This window comes from Akebia trifoliata, chromosome 1, assembly GCF_017979445.1.
Source record: "Akebia trifoliata isolate Shusen 1 chromosome 1, ASM1797944v1, whole genome shotgun sequence".
NCBI lineage: Eukaryota > Viridiplantae > Streptophyta > Magnoliopsida > Ranunculales > Lardizabalaceae > Akebia > Akebia trifoliata.
This window is the reverse complement of record NC_141375.1, coordinates 2,850,579-2,866,102: the sequence shown is the minus strand read 5'-3', so window position 1 is coordinate 2,866,102 and position 15,524 is coordinate 2,850,579.

Genomic DNA, 15,524 nt, shown 5'->3' with positions numbered 1-15,524 from the left:
TTTAATTGTTCTTCTTTTACTTCCTTCTGATCCTTCGCTTCGAAATACAATGGTGGATATTCTCTCTCACATGCAGTAGCATCAAACGCAAGGACATTGAACACCATTCCACCTTCATGTCTAAATACAAGTAAATCCCCTACGTGTAGATCATGATCTCTGAAAAAATCCTTCCATCCCTCTTGAAATCGAAACCCATTCACCTTCACACACCATGCTTTCCCACTACTTCTACTACTCATTTCTTCTTCTTTGCAGTTTTCTGCATCTAAGTACTTGAGGAATCCATCGGGTATCGACTGCAAGAAAACATATTTATTTTTACTTGGTTCGTTTTCAAATCCATAGAGTTAATTTTTTTCTTTAGAATATCTATGATCTCAACAGTTGGTTTGATCGAGAGTCTCTACTGTGGGTTGAGGGTAGAGTTTTCCAATGTACATATTCTCCCATAAAGTTGAAGCAATTCCCTCAAATCTTAGTTTTTTCAACTTAATTGGTTATAAATTTTCTATCGCAACCATGATTTTAAAACTCGTTTTGAAGTCTTGTCCATGAATGAGACCGAGTCGTCTCAAACAAGATATCCAATTTATTTGACTAGTCTTAAACGAGATCTAAAAAAAAAAAGCATTAGAATTAGAATAAACCATGACTTTGAGACAATTTGACAACTAGTCTCATTGGTGGACGATACCGAGACAACTCGGATGAATCGTTAGTCTTGGACGAGATTTAAAATCATAATCACAACTATTACTTTTACATGACAGAAGAACTATTACTTATTTGCAATCTTATAATTATAAGGACGATAATAAAAGTATTTAATAGTATTCACCAAGATTTTGAAAATTAACGGACCCCCCCCCCCCCCCCCCCCCCCAACTCCCAAATTTAAAATTAAGGGCTTTGTTTAAGTGTTCCCTTTGGCATGTTAAAGAGCATTAAATACACCTTGCGATTAAGAATCTAAGGATATTTTGATAATAAAATATTATTTAAGGGTATTTTCAGTACAAAATCCAATTTCCAAAGTGATTTTGTTGCACTTTTAACACATGCCCTTAGGGTTCATGTTAACCAGACTCTAAAATTAAAATGCAACAATGAAAAATAATTTTAATATTTTTTCAAAGTTGATAGAATTTTTTCTCTACATCATTGTGGCATGGGATCGTGTTTTTTTTTTCTTAAATATGCCACAAATGACCTTTAGTAAGATTTTAAATCTTAAGAAGTTAACCAGGCTGGCCTTACTCTTTTAAAATAGAGCAAATAAAAGAGTAAGTCTAATCTTACAAAAATCTATTTGGGGTAATTGAGCTAACCTGTGGCATTCAAAATATGAACCGATGTCACAAGAATGTACCAGACATAATTTCAAGAACTTTGAAAGAAAAACTTAAAAAAACAAAAGTAATTTCTTATTGTTAAATTTTAATTTTAATTTAGGAGTTTGGTGTTATTAACTAGTAACCGTCCATTTTCAAAACCTTGAATCAAACCTAAAAAAACAGTCACAATCTAGAATGGTGTCACGTTGCTATAAAAATGTTAGGTGTCTACGTGGCACATTTTTGTTGGAATTCAAACCTTGGGCTGGATGAACAGCTAGATTAGGAGCATGAGGTATTTAAAACACCAACTAAAACACGCCAGCCACGTAAACACCTCTCCTATTTTATAGGGGAATGGAACACCTTATTGGATTGTAAGGAAAAAAAATTACTTTTTTTTTATATATAAATCAGGAGGGCTATGATGTTGAATTGCCAATTTGGTGATCCATTTAAGCTCAAGGCCCTTAATAATATTTGAAAGCTTACAAGCACGAGAAGTGTTTTCAATAAAATAATAAAAAAAATTTAAGTGTTGAAAATTTGATTAAAAAAATTAAAAAAAAACCTTTGGCAGTTTAAGTTCAAAAATTTGGAATCCATATATATTGGCAGTTTAAATGTCAAAATAAGTTTCTTTTGATAAATTTATAAAAATTCTTAATTTTTTGATAAAAATATTTAAAATAGGTTTTATTATTTCTTCCTTTAGAAATTGTTCATCTTCAAGTTTTGAGTTTTCTTTCGAAAAGCCAGCTAGTTTGGTGGTCAAAAGAAATTTCACCAAATATAACATAAAAGTGTTGGACAGCTTTTGCTCACTTGACATTAATGTGTCTAAATTGTTTAACAACGCTCCTTAGCACGTGCCTAAATTATTAGCGATATTCCTCGATACGAGTCTAAACTTTTTGACAACGTTTCTTGACATGAGCCTAAATTGTTGGCAATACTCTTCAATATGAGCCTAAATTATTTGATAATGTTCATCGACACCAGTCTAAACTGTTGGCGACACTCTTCGACACGAGTCTAAACTATTTGACAATCTTCTTCGACACAAGCCTAAACTGTTAGCGACGCTTTTTAGCACAAACATAAACTGTTCGATAGCGCTCATCGGTACGAGCCTAAACTGTTGGCGACGCTCTTCAACACAAGCCTAAATTGTTTGACAACGCTCCTCAATACGAGCCTAAACTGTCAACGACGCTTGTCGGTACAAGTATAAATTGTTTGATAACGCTCCTCAACAAAAGCCTAAATAGTTGGCGACGTTCCTCGACATGAGTCTAAATTATTTGATAACGCTCGTCAACATGAGTCTAACTATTTAACAATACTCTTCGACATGAGAGCCTAAACCTTTGACAATATTCTTCGACACGAGCTTAAACTGTTTGACAATGTTTATTGACATGAGTCTAAACTATTGGTGATGCTCCTAAACACGAGTTTAAATTGTTTGACAATGCTCCTCAACATGAGCCTAAATTGTTTGACAATGCTCCTTGATACAAGCCTAAACTATTAACGACGTTCCTTGACGTGAGTCTAAATTGTTTGATAACACTCCTCGACACAAGTCTAAATCATTGGCAACGCTCATCAACACGAATCTAAACTGTTTGACAACGCTCATTAACATGAGCCTAAATCGTTGGCGACCTCCTTGACACGGACCTAAACCGTTGGTGACGCTCCTTGATAGGAGACTAATCTATTGTCAAAGCTACTCAATAGAGGCCTAAACTGTTGGTGCGTTCATCAACATGAGCCTAAGCTGTTCGGCAATGCTTTTTGTTACACGGCATATCCAACCAGTTAGCATTGTCTGCTCTCAAGCACCACTGATAAATAGCTACTTTGAGATTGATCAACCAGTATATTGATGTCTCTCATCATGTGGTTCTTCTAGTTAGTTGGCGTTCTCCGTCTCCGAGCACTATTGATAAATAGCTGTTTTGGAGACTGGCCAATCAACATATTGATGTCCCTCGTTATGTGATGCTTCTAGCTAGTTGGTATTGTTCGCCCCCGAGCACCATTCATAAACAAATACTTTGGAGACTGGTCAACTGGCATGTACATATTTTTCATCACGTGGCATTTCTATCCAGTTGGCGTTATTTGTCCCAGAACATCATTAATAAACAACTACTTTGAAGACCATCCAACTGACGTACATCTTAGTTGTCGCATTATTCCTCTAGTTAGTTGGCATTGTCTGCCCTCGAGCACCACGGATAAATAACTACTTTGGAGACTGGCCAATCAGCGTGTATATATCTCTCGTCACATGGTTCCTCTAGTTAATTGGCATTGTTCACCTTGGAGCACTACTGAGCTACTTTGGAGACTGGCCAATTAATATGTACATGTTTCTCGTCGTATAGTTCTTCGAGTCAGTTGGCATTGTCCACCCTCAAATACTACTGATAAACAGTTGCTTTAGAGATTGATCAACTAACATGTACATATCTCTCGTTGCACAACATCTCTAGTCAGTTGGCGTTGTCTGTCTCTAAGCACCACTAGTAAACAATTACTTTGGAGACTGGTCAATCAGTGTATACATATCTATTTTGCAAATCTCTAGTTAGTTGGCGTTGTCCATCCCCTAACACAACTAATGAATAGTTGCTTTAGAGACTGACTTACAAACATTGGTTCACATGCTAGTTGTGCTACAAAATTCAACATATGATCCAAGAAGAATAAAGGAGGTACGTGTATATTGGAAATATTGTCAAAAACAAGGACAAAGCTCTTCCTGTATACAAATACAAAGAAAAAAATGTTGTCACAAAAATGACAAAAGAAATAAGGAAATAGAGAGATGTTGCAAAGTTCAAACGAATAAGGAAATAAGAAAGGGTTTAAAAAAAATCTCGATATTGTGAGTTCACACCAAAACTCGACTCGATTGGTTGTTGAGGTGGCTCGGTCATTAAATTCTTCGTGTCAACTCAAAAAATTTGAATGACTCATAAAGATTGGTCAAGTCAGAAAATCATTATTTCTAACAAAAACTCCATCATCTTTAAGAAGTTGATCAACTTAAGTTGTGATTTCTTGAATTAAACCTTTGATTATGCTGTCCAAGGTCATCATCATCATCTACTACAACTCTACGAATGCCAATCTACTTTTTGCAATACTTCCATGGCCTCTTTCAACTACAAGTTTAGGGCCCCTACAAAAAAAATCTATCAGATTAGGGAAAAGAAATTCACTTGCGATCTTATTCCATGAATCTCGAGGTAAGATTTGTTAAAATTTATGGTCGACAGTATCTTTTGATAAAAATAACCCACTATTGAATTTTATTTTTTATAACTTCAAGCACTATCATCAAATCCTACATTAAACAATGAACCAAAGTACAAACAATCGTAAGGCCATATCAATTAACCACAGACCTGCAAAAAAGGGGTTAGTTTTGTTTTTAATTTATTTTATTTAAAACATAAAAAATGCATTTAAAACGTAAAAGTCATGTTTAAAACATTAAAACGTGTTTCTTTGAAAAATTAAAGTTTCTTTTAATTATTTAATCGTTACAGGTACAAAACATGTTCTTAACCAAACTTTTAAAAAAATGAAGGTCTTTTTACTACTAGAGCGCACAGGGATTACCAAATTGGCAAATCCAACACAAAAAAATTCTAGATTTCATGGAAAACCTCATATACAAAAGAAGAAAAAGAAGAAAATTAAAGTATACATATATGTATATATTCAACTTGATCCAAGGCATCGAAAATGGATGGCTACCGAACTCCCAAAACTCAAAATTAAAATTCAACAATGAAAAATAAAACAAAAATAATGTTTTATTTTTTTGTTTTTGTTTTCAAAGGTTTTCTTATATTTAATCCTCTACAAACCAATGGCATCAGATCATGTTTTTGGATGCCAACATGTGAGCTCATGACCCTTGGTTAAGTTTGAAATCTTACTAAGTTGCTCAGGCTAGACTGACTCCTATACATACAAGAGATTTACAGGTAGACCTCCGTGTTGCATTTTTTAAGAATTAGGATCAAGAACGTTGTCTAGGTGACGTCTTATAATAGGAGTTTAGAACACACTCAGCTCTAAATCAAGCTGCTTTCTAAATCTCATGCAGCCCACACAATGTGAAAAAAGCACATGTTCAATGCCCCAAGGACGTCGAATTTCATGAAATTCGACGGACTAAGGTGTCGAATTCTTCATTTTCACGGGCCGAAACCGTCAAATTAATGGAGGTTAGGAGAAATTCGACTGCTCTTATAAGCCGTTAAATCTGGGGAACATAAAAAATTTGACGGCCTTGACCATTGAAATTCAGTTTCTAAAATTCATTGGCCTTGATCTGTCGAATTTTCCTATAGAATTTTCCAGTTTTCACGTCGTGCAATGAATTTAATCTCCAATGAAAAAGTGACATGTAAACACCGTATCTTGTTATAGAAATGGCACACTGTTATGGGTCGTGATATCATTTACATGATTAAATACTTATAATACCTTTGTTCTTCAAATCAAATACTCATTATATCCTCTCCCCTGCTCTCAATATTTATCATTTATTGTACCATGGATTGAGACCATTTTTTTTTGTTATTATTTAAAAAATCTGGCTTTTGCATGAAATCTCACTCCCTCCTACAAATAATATGACCTAAATACCCGTTTTTAAAGTTAAAAAAAATATCCTTCACTTACTTCTAAAAGCACATTAGATATACCCAACTTTTGTAGATTCTACCTGCTTCAACCTTTACAAAATAAAAAAAATTCACTTACTTAATGAAAAATAAATAGAAAATTGATTTTTCTAGAAAAATACAACTTTTGAGCGTTTGATTGCATATTTTCCTAATATGAATCAAGAATTAAAAATCCCCAAACATCATATACGATCAAATGGGTCAAAAACCAATAAATTATGATCCCACAACCCCATGTTTAGTTAGTTTTTAAAAGAGACATTCTATTGCCTCACCAACTTTTACTAAGAGCACTCAAATTCATGTAACAAACAAAGAAGAATTTGATACATAACTTTGGTTTCCGTGAAGGACATGCGCGTTTGCACAAAATTCCAAAGAAGAATAAGCTCTCTTTTTAAAATTATAATATTTTTGTACTAATATAATCTTCAACATTTCTTTACTTAATTTCTTAAATTACAAAGACAACCTTGTTAGACATGTGCGTTAGCACATCCCCTGCTAGTATACTAAAGGGACAATGACTGTGAATGGCTCTTTATGGAGAATGTGGACCAAATAGTCCTCTACTACATTTAAGTCCCACTTAATAAAATATTAACCTATTAAGGATCTTTTGAAGATTGTTTTAAGAAAAATACTTGAAATACTCTTTTAACAACTTTACAAAATGGTTTGATCTAAAAATATACCAAGTCAAATAAAAAACATAATCAATTTAGTTGGTTATTTATATGTCTGTGAAAAATAAATATTTTTATTTATTAAAAAATATTCATAAGTTCAATATAATTTCATTTGACTCATTTAAATCAACTTGCTAATTTTTGAGTCGAATCAATTCGATAAACATTCAAGTCGAGTTTTAAAATTATGCATTAATTATTGAAAATGATTTATATATTTTAATAAATCCAACATACATAGATCAAATCAGTTGAATGATGACGATGATCATCATCATCTATATGAGTTAAAGATTATAAGTTTTGGGAAGAGAAAACAAGGATTTTTTTTTCCCATTGTTATATAAGATATGACCATAGTCAAGGGTCCTGTAATTAATTTTAAAACGTAGGAGTACCATAAATATTCTCGAATAAACACGTTTTTTTAAACCAAAAAAATAGTTAAAAGGGTAACTACAGGATTTTCACTTAAAAAAAAATCTTCTTTAGACTAATATTTGATAAAAAGAGTAATAAAGAGTCCATATTTTTTAGAAGGGACTTCATGGTACATATTTTCAAAAAATAGGTCTTTGTTGTCATTGTCCCTATACTAAATAGTAAAATATTAAAATTGGGGTCGTGATAATATGACGACCCCTTCTGACAAAACGCCCCCATCACAAAATTGTGGATCATTTGCATTGGGATACGTAGAATCATAAATATTTTTCTTGCATATCTCAAGGCAAATGATCTACCATTCTGTGATGGGGGCGTAGGGGAGCGTTTGTTAGAGGGGAGCATCATATTATTATGGTTATTAAATTTAAGACAACAAACTTTTTGTATGGAAGGGGACAACAAATTCTTCACTCTTGTTAGTGTTTGAAGTATGAGAGAGATTCCCACGATGCTCTTTCTGGTTAAAAGGAGATATAGGGGTTTGAGAAGTGATGTTTGAGTTAATTTCAAAAGATTAAAAACTCTTCAACCTATAATTTGAGAAATTTCTTCTTTAACCCCCGAACTTGTTGGCTTAATAAATAATTTTCATCGATTTGTATAGTTAACTAGAAGATGAAGTCTCCAAACGAAAAAGATAAATCGTCTTGTAAAAAAATTGATCAAAATATCACTATCTTAAATAATAATAATAATAATAATAATAATAATAAGAAAACTAGCCCAAACAGTCAAGTTGAACAGATCTAAAAACTATTTTTTGGAAACAATCAATGTATAAAGAAAGATGGTGAGATAAAGAGAGACTCACAAGTTGTAAAAGGGATCCAGAAAGTATTGGCTTAAAGAAATAAGAACTGACAGGTTGGATTCTTCTCGTGTTCGCCATCTCTGTGGGAAGAATGTGCTCTTCAGATCTTTAATTTCTTTGCTTATGAATGTGTAGTTAGAATGAAGAGATTTCCAACCAAAATGCCTCTAAGTTCTAATTGATTACTTATATTTCTCTATTCCCCATACGACTACTCTCGAGACTCGAGAGTATTTAATAGTAATATTTTGCCTAGAGATCCTTGAGATTATTAATAGTGAGCAATAATACAGGTTCTCATTCTAAAGTACTAGTAATGAGCCCTCGAGATTATCAATAGTGAGTCATAAAACAGGTTCTCATTCTAAAGTACTAGTAATGAGCCTATGATTTCATTCTGACGAACAAGTTAGAAAGTTATGAAATTTTATACATTTGTCTTTAATAGAATCTTTTTTCGCAGATGGTGAGTTGTCTTCTGCCACTTATGTCAGGTCATGATTGCAAATGCCTCAGTTTCTTGTATTGGTTACTACGCCAACCAGGCGTGGATCCTTTGTAGTACATTTTCTCTAAAGTTCCCTAGAATGATTTCTTGGCTATTGAGATATGATCATTTTGAAATCAAAGGATAGATCAGATTTGGAAAAAAAAAAATGTTTTAACAATGATCAATGCTTTTGAATTATTGACCTTCAAATTTAAGTTGTATAAATGTACCATCTGGTTGATGTGACAATATCTCAACTTTCCAAAATCAATACATGAAGCTTCAGAAAAGAAGTATTACAGGGGATCCGCTCCCAAGCCAATTAGGAGTTGAGCAAAGTAGGTGAAAGTGGGGCTATAGCCCTACTAAAGTTTTATTAGGTTGAACATTGAATGTTTCTCAAAGTTTTGATTAGTTTAAGAAGAACCATGCTTTATAAAAAAAATAATGAATATTTATTTAATAATTTCGACTTAATTTATTGCATACTTTTGGTCTCGTTTTTATTATAACTGTTTGATTTTTCGATTCACAAACATTAGCTTTGTTTAGTGGATCGAGATAAATAGAGAACCTGGGTTCACTGATAAAGTTTGTGAAGATGGATCCAATTAATCTATACTTCTCTATTGTATTTTTAAGTCTTTCTTTTAGTAGTTTATGTCAAATAAATCTTTCTCGAAAACTGTTTTTAATCATTTACATAAACTTGAATTAGATCGAAAGTAAAAATACTTTGGATTAACGTTGTTTCTGTGGTTCGATCCTTGCTTGCTAAGATTTTCTTTTGTTTTTTATTTTATCATCATCTATAGCTCGAACAATTAGGTACATTTTGAAAAAAAAAAAAATCAGGAATAAAAGTTTTGATCATTTATCTAGTTTTGCTTTAGATCATTTTCGACTTCCCCTTCCTGTGAGAAGCAATTTTCGTCCCCAATTGTTAGAAGCACTTTTGAGAATAAGAAAAACATGAATTTTGCATGCCAGATCAATTAAGACAAAACAAAAAACAAAAAGATGGCCTTACTATGCCAAGTTAATTAAAATGGCTCAAAAAGTATTATGAAATATAAAAATTAAATGCCATAGATGCATCATCAACGACATCCTCATATAACTAAGTAGATTGGCCACAACGCAACAAAGTGCGGGTCATCATTTCATGTTGAAGTTTAATGGGTGAAATGGTGACTTCCATAACCGGTTTCAATCTTGTTGATATGAGCTTGAAAGTGCAAACATCTTCTTTCTTTAAATCATTTGCATTTGAAAACTCACGCCAACCACCTCTAATGTAAGATCGACCATCCTTGCTGTACTCCAAGTTCACCTCCCAAGACCTTTCATTATGATCTTTAAGGGTAGTTGTGCACTATTCGTATCTAAGACCGTTGGATCTCGCAAATTTGACAGGGATATGCTGCATGTAACTACACAATACCATAATTTCATCAAGCAAATACTAATGCCATCTTGTATTAATTCAATTTAAATTAGTAGGTAAGTGGTTTGTTCAAACTTACATGTATTGCAAAATTTAGGGTTAAAGCATTATCACTTTAAAGGTTTATTTAAAAAAATTAACAAGAAAATCTAATTTTATAATATTTTTTCATTATATATATAATTTAAATTTTGAAGAAAACATAATATAAAATGATATTTATATAATTTTAGAAAAATTAAAATAACCCCGAAGATCTAATAACATACAATATTAGATCTCATGAAAGGACTAGAAAATTGTCATGTGTCCTTAAAGAGTCGTGCTAAACTGACCTCAAGATTGACCTCATTTTGCACTTTTCTGACATGGAGGTGCACAGAACATAGATGTTATTCTCTCGTATCTCAATGAAAGACATCTAGAATTTATACACATCTCCACATCGGCAAAGTGCAAGCTGAGGTCACTTCAGCATTATTCACCCTTAAAATATGAGTAATGTTGGGGGGTGACATTGGGATTTACTGCAATTCTCACATTTCTGATGTGGAGCTGCGATCCTTTTTACTTGTATCTCAAGGAAACCAATGTATGGCTATCAAATCAATGGAGTGAAGAAAAACAAAAGGCACCCAGGATTTTCCTTAAAATGTACATAAAACAAAGACAGAACACTTGAGTAAACTTGTGGCTCCCTATGAAAGAACTCTAGGGTTAGCCCTGAAACTAATTAAGGGTATGTTTGATTGCATGGAAAGTGACTTTCCATGGAATTTGAAATCCATGGAAAAATAGTAGTGGTTAATAGGTATGAAAAATCAAATTCCATTATTTGATTTTACTTGGATAAAATCATGGAAAAAATATGAGAAAAAGAAAAAGAGGAGGAGGGGGAGAGGAAGAAGAAGATGAGGAGGAAGAGGGATAGGAGAGGATGTGGCGGTAGTGGCAGTATCGACGACGGGGGTGGCGGCGACGGAGACGGTGGCAACGGCTACTGTGGCAACGACTACGGTGGCGGTAATGGCGGCGGTGGAGGTAAGTGAGGAAGAAGATGGGAGAACGTGATGGTGACAGTGGCAACGATAGAGGTAAGTCAGGAAGAAGATGATGAGGAAGATGGGGGGGGGGGGAGAACGTGCTGGTGGTGGTGGTGGCGAAGGAGGTGAGAGAGAGAAAGAAAGAAGGTGGTCAGAGATGATGATGACGAAGACGGAGACGACAATGGCGACGGTGACAACGATGGTAACGACAGCAACGAAGATGTTAGTGTAATGATGGTGGTGGTAGGAAAGAAGAAGATATGAGTGGGGAAGAATTGGGGATGGAAAATATGGGTGGATTTCACTTTCCCACCCATATAGGTGGGAAAGTAAAATCCATGTTTTGGTGGACTTTTTTATTGGGGTGAAAAATGAATTTCCATTTCCATATGTAATCAAACACTTGAAAAATGTCATTTTCCATGGAAATTGATTTTCCACCCTATTTTCCATGTGCAATCAAACATATCCTAAGTAAAAACTCACCATGAGAGAACCAGTGCAGTTATATTACTTGATAATGGACGTAAACGGAGGAGTATTAATTGCACCTAAAAACCAAGTTAGTTAACCAATTACAATTAACAATATAACATCATCTTGCATTCATACCTATAATCTATACTTTCTGACATTAATATTAGCTTCACTGCGCTATCAACGACCAAGTTTTGGTCCAGTCCACATAGACAGGTTTTGGTAGTGTTGTAGTGCCTATCAAGGATGGACCACGGTTTCAAAAGTTGTCCGAGACCGAGACATATCGTCCGAGTCGTCTCGGTATCGCCCAGCAACGAGATGGACAGACAAGTCAATGTATCGGATGAGATTTTAAAGGCACGTTTATTTTTTCTCATTGTTGAACAAAACGTCTCAAACACATCAGAAAACTTGTCCGAGACGACTCGGTCTTGTTCACAGACGAGACGAGATGTCAAAACAAGTTTTAAACCATGGGATGGCCTTGTTATTCTTTTTTATTTTGGGCCCTCCCTTTGATAGACCAGTCACCTTGATTAGCATCAAATAGTTTATGGTTCAACTCAACGGTCCTTTGACAGACCTAGCTAATGAAAGAAATATACAGGAAGCGTACCCCTATAATTCCTCCTCGAATGTTTCTTGCCTGTTTGTACTTCTTTCCCCTTCGTCTGATCATCCATTTAGAAATCCAACTGTGGATATACTCTTTCACATGCACTAGCATCATATACCGTGACAGTGAACACCGTGCCACCTTCGTGTCCAAAGACACTATCACTTATATGTATATTATGATCCTTGATGAATTCATTCCATCCCTCTTGAAATCGAAATTCATTCACCTTCACACTTCTTGATTTCCCATTAATACTTCTATTACTCTTCAGGATGGCTTCTCCTTCCTAGTTCTCTCTATCTAAGTACTTGAGGAATCCCTTGGGGATCGACTGCAACAAAAATGAAAGTTAGTAATCAAGCCCATGGCACATCTCTCCTCAACGTCCATACACAATTTTGATTTCTACATACACAATTTTAATGATGAACGAAAAAGTACGAAATCCCAATATTAAGACACGAAATCTCATAATTGGGATAAAATTTATTAATCTCAAAGATCTCTCTCTCTCTCTCTCTATTAAATTAAGAGACTGAAAGAATCTGATGTTCTCTTCCTTAATGAAAGAAGAGATATGTTCAATGATATTTATAAAGGCTTGTTACAATCTAAACAGAAAAGGGAAAAATCCAGCAATAAGGAATGTACAAGTCATTGTAACAATAAAGAGAAAAATAAGGAAAGAGAAATTTTGGGAAATCGTTGACTGATTTAGTTGGGAGATCAGTGACTGATTTAGTTGCTTATTTGGTGGGAGATCAGTTGGTAATACTTGACTGATTTGGTTGCTGATTTGGTGGGAGATCAGTTGGTAATACTCCCCCTCAAGGTGGAGCGTGCACGTGAGTAACGCCCAACTTGCTAATGAGCTTGTGAAAAGGGTCCTGGCCCAATGGCTTGGTAAAGAGGTTTGCTATTTGCTCAGAAGAACGTATGTAGCGAGGGGCGATTAATTTGGATTGAATCTTCTCGCGAACGAAGTAACAGTCCAGCTCAATGTGTTTTGTGCGCTCGTGAAACACAGGATTTTCAGCTATGTGGATGGCTGCTTGATTGTCACAATAGAGAGTAATGGGAGATGGATGAGGAATGCCAAGATCAATAAGTAAATACTTTAGCCGTTGAAGTTCTGAGGTGAGTGTGGCCATGGCACGATATTCCACTTCAGCAAACGAGCGAGAGATGGTGGTCTGTTTCTTAGTTTTCCAAGAAATAGGATTGGAACCAAGCATGGTACAATAACCGGTGGTTGATCGTCTAGTCATCGGGCAACCGGCCCAATCAGAGTCGCAGAAACCAGTCAATTGTAGTGAACTAGATGAGGAAAGGAGAATGCCCTTTCCAGGAGAGCCTTTGAGGTAACGAAGGACTCTTGTGGCAGCATCCATGTGGCTGGTATGAGGAGCTTGCATAAATTGGCTTAAAATATGGACCGAATAGACAATGTCAGGCCTGGTGACGGTAAGGTAAATGAGATGACCAACAAGTCGACGATAAATAGAGGGATCCGGTAAGGGACTTCCATCAGTTGGAGTCAAGTGAAGATGTTGTTCCATTGGAAAGGGAGAAGTTTTGGCACCGAGTAAGCCTGTGTCTTTGAGAATATCCAAGATGTACTTGCGTTGACATAGAAAAAGACCTTGGCGAGAGCGAGCTACTTCAATACCAAGGAAGTACTTGAGATGACCAAGATCTTTGATAAAAAATTTCTGAGCAAGGAAATCTTTGAGGTGTTTAATAACAGAATCATCATTCCCAGTGATTATTATATCATCAACGTAGACCAAAACAAAAGTAGAGGATTGTCCAGTGGTGCATGTGAACAAAGAGTAATCAGCTCGTGATTGTGAGAAACCGGCTTGTAGGAGAATATTGGAGAATTTGGCAAACCATTGGCGTGAAGCCTGTTTTAAGCCATATAGTGATTTATGTAATCGGCAAACACGAGTCTCCCCCTTTCGAGCAAACCCAGGTGGGAGTTGCATGTAAACTTCTTCTTTCAGATCGCCATGGAGGAAGGCGTTATTGACGTCAAGTTGGTGAAGAGACCAGTGCTTGACGGTGGCAACAGAGAGAAGTGCTCGAATAGTAACAAGCTTGGCAACAGGTGCAAAGGTGTCATGATAATCAAGTCCCTCAACTTGAGTAAAACCTTTGGCAACCAAACGAGCTTTGTAGCGATCAATGGTGCCATCTGACCGATGTTTAATTTTGTAGACCCACTTACACCCAATCGGCTTCTTATGAGATGGAAGATGTGTAAGAGTCCAAGTATGATTGCTTTCAAGGGCACTAATTTCCGCAGTCATAGCATCACGCCACCGAGGATCTTTGATTGCTTGAGAAAATGACCTGGGTTCACATGTGGAAGAAATAGCAGAGAGAAAAGCACGATGGGAATCTGAAAAATTAGCATATGAAATAAAGTTGTGTAAAGGGTAGGGAGTACCTGCCTGTGTAGAATTCGTTGGGTAAAGTAGTGGCGCTGTGGTGGCTATGGAACAATGATAGTCCTTAAGGTAAGAAGGAAGGCGACGTTCTCGAGTGGAACGAGTGGTAGAGGAGTTTGTGAATGGAATGGATGGGTTAGCTAATTCAGAACTAGGTCGTGAATCAAATTGCGAGTTTGGGGCAAGTGCGGCTGGAACGGAATGTGAAGATGTGGGAATGACCACTTGGTGGGGTGCAAAGTCAAATTGTGGATGATCTTCAATGGGCAATGGACTGACAAAAGTCGGATGTGATGGGGTGGAGATGTCATGAAAAGGGAAGACGGTTTCATGGAAGGTAACATCTCTAGATACATAGATGGTTTTAGTGGTGATGTCATATATGCGATATCCCTTTTGGGCATATGGGTAACCAACAAAAACCCCCGGTTTTGCACGTTGATCAAACTTGTGCTTTATGTGAGCATTGTGAGCAAAAACCAAGCAGCCAAACACGCGAAGGCGAGAATATGAAGGTGGGACATGGAATAAAATTTCATGAGGAGATTTTCCATCTAATAAGGACGTGGGTGTTTTATTGATCAAATATGCAGCAGTAAGAATGCATTCTCCCCAAAAGGTGAGAGGTAAGTGAGCTTGAAATCTCAAGGCACCGGCAACCTCTAGGAGGTGTCTATGTTTTCTTTCTACAACCCCATTTTGTTGAGGTGTGGAAACACAGCTACGTTGATGAACAATCCCATGGTGAGAAAAAAATTGTTGCATTTCATTGGATAAAAACTCGGTCCCATTGTCAGAACGTACTTGTTGGATTTGAGGACGGAAGATATCACCATCACCAGAAGAAACTTCTTTGATTTGGTAATGGAATTGAGTTTTAACCATTGCAAAGAAGGATTTTAAGTAAAATTTGGTGTCTGATTTAAACGGCATTAGATAAATCCAAGTACATCGAGAAAAGTCATCCACAATGGTAAGAAAAAA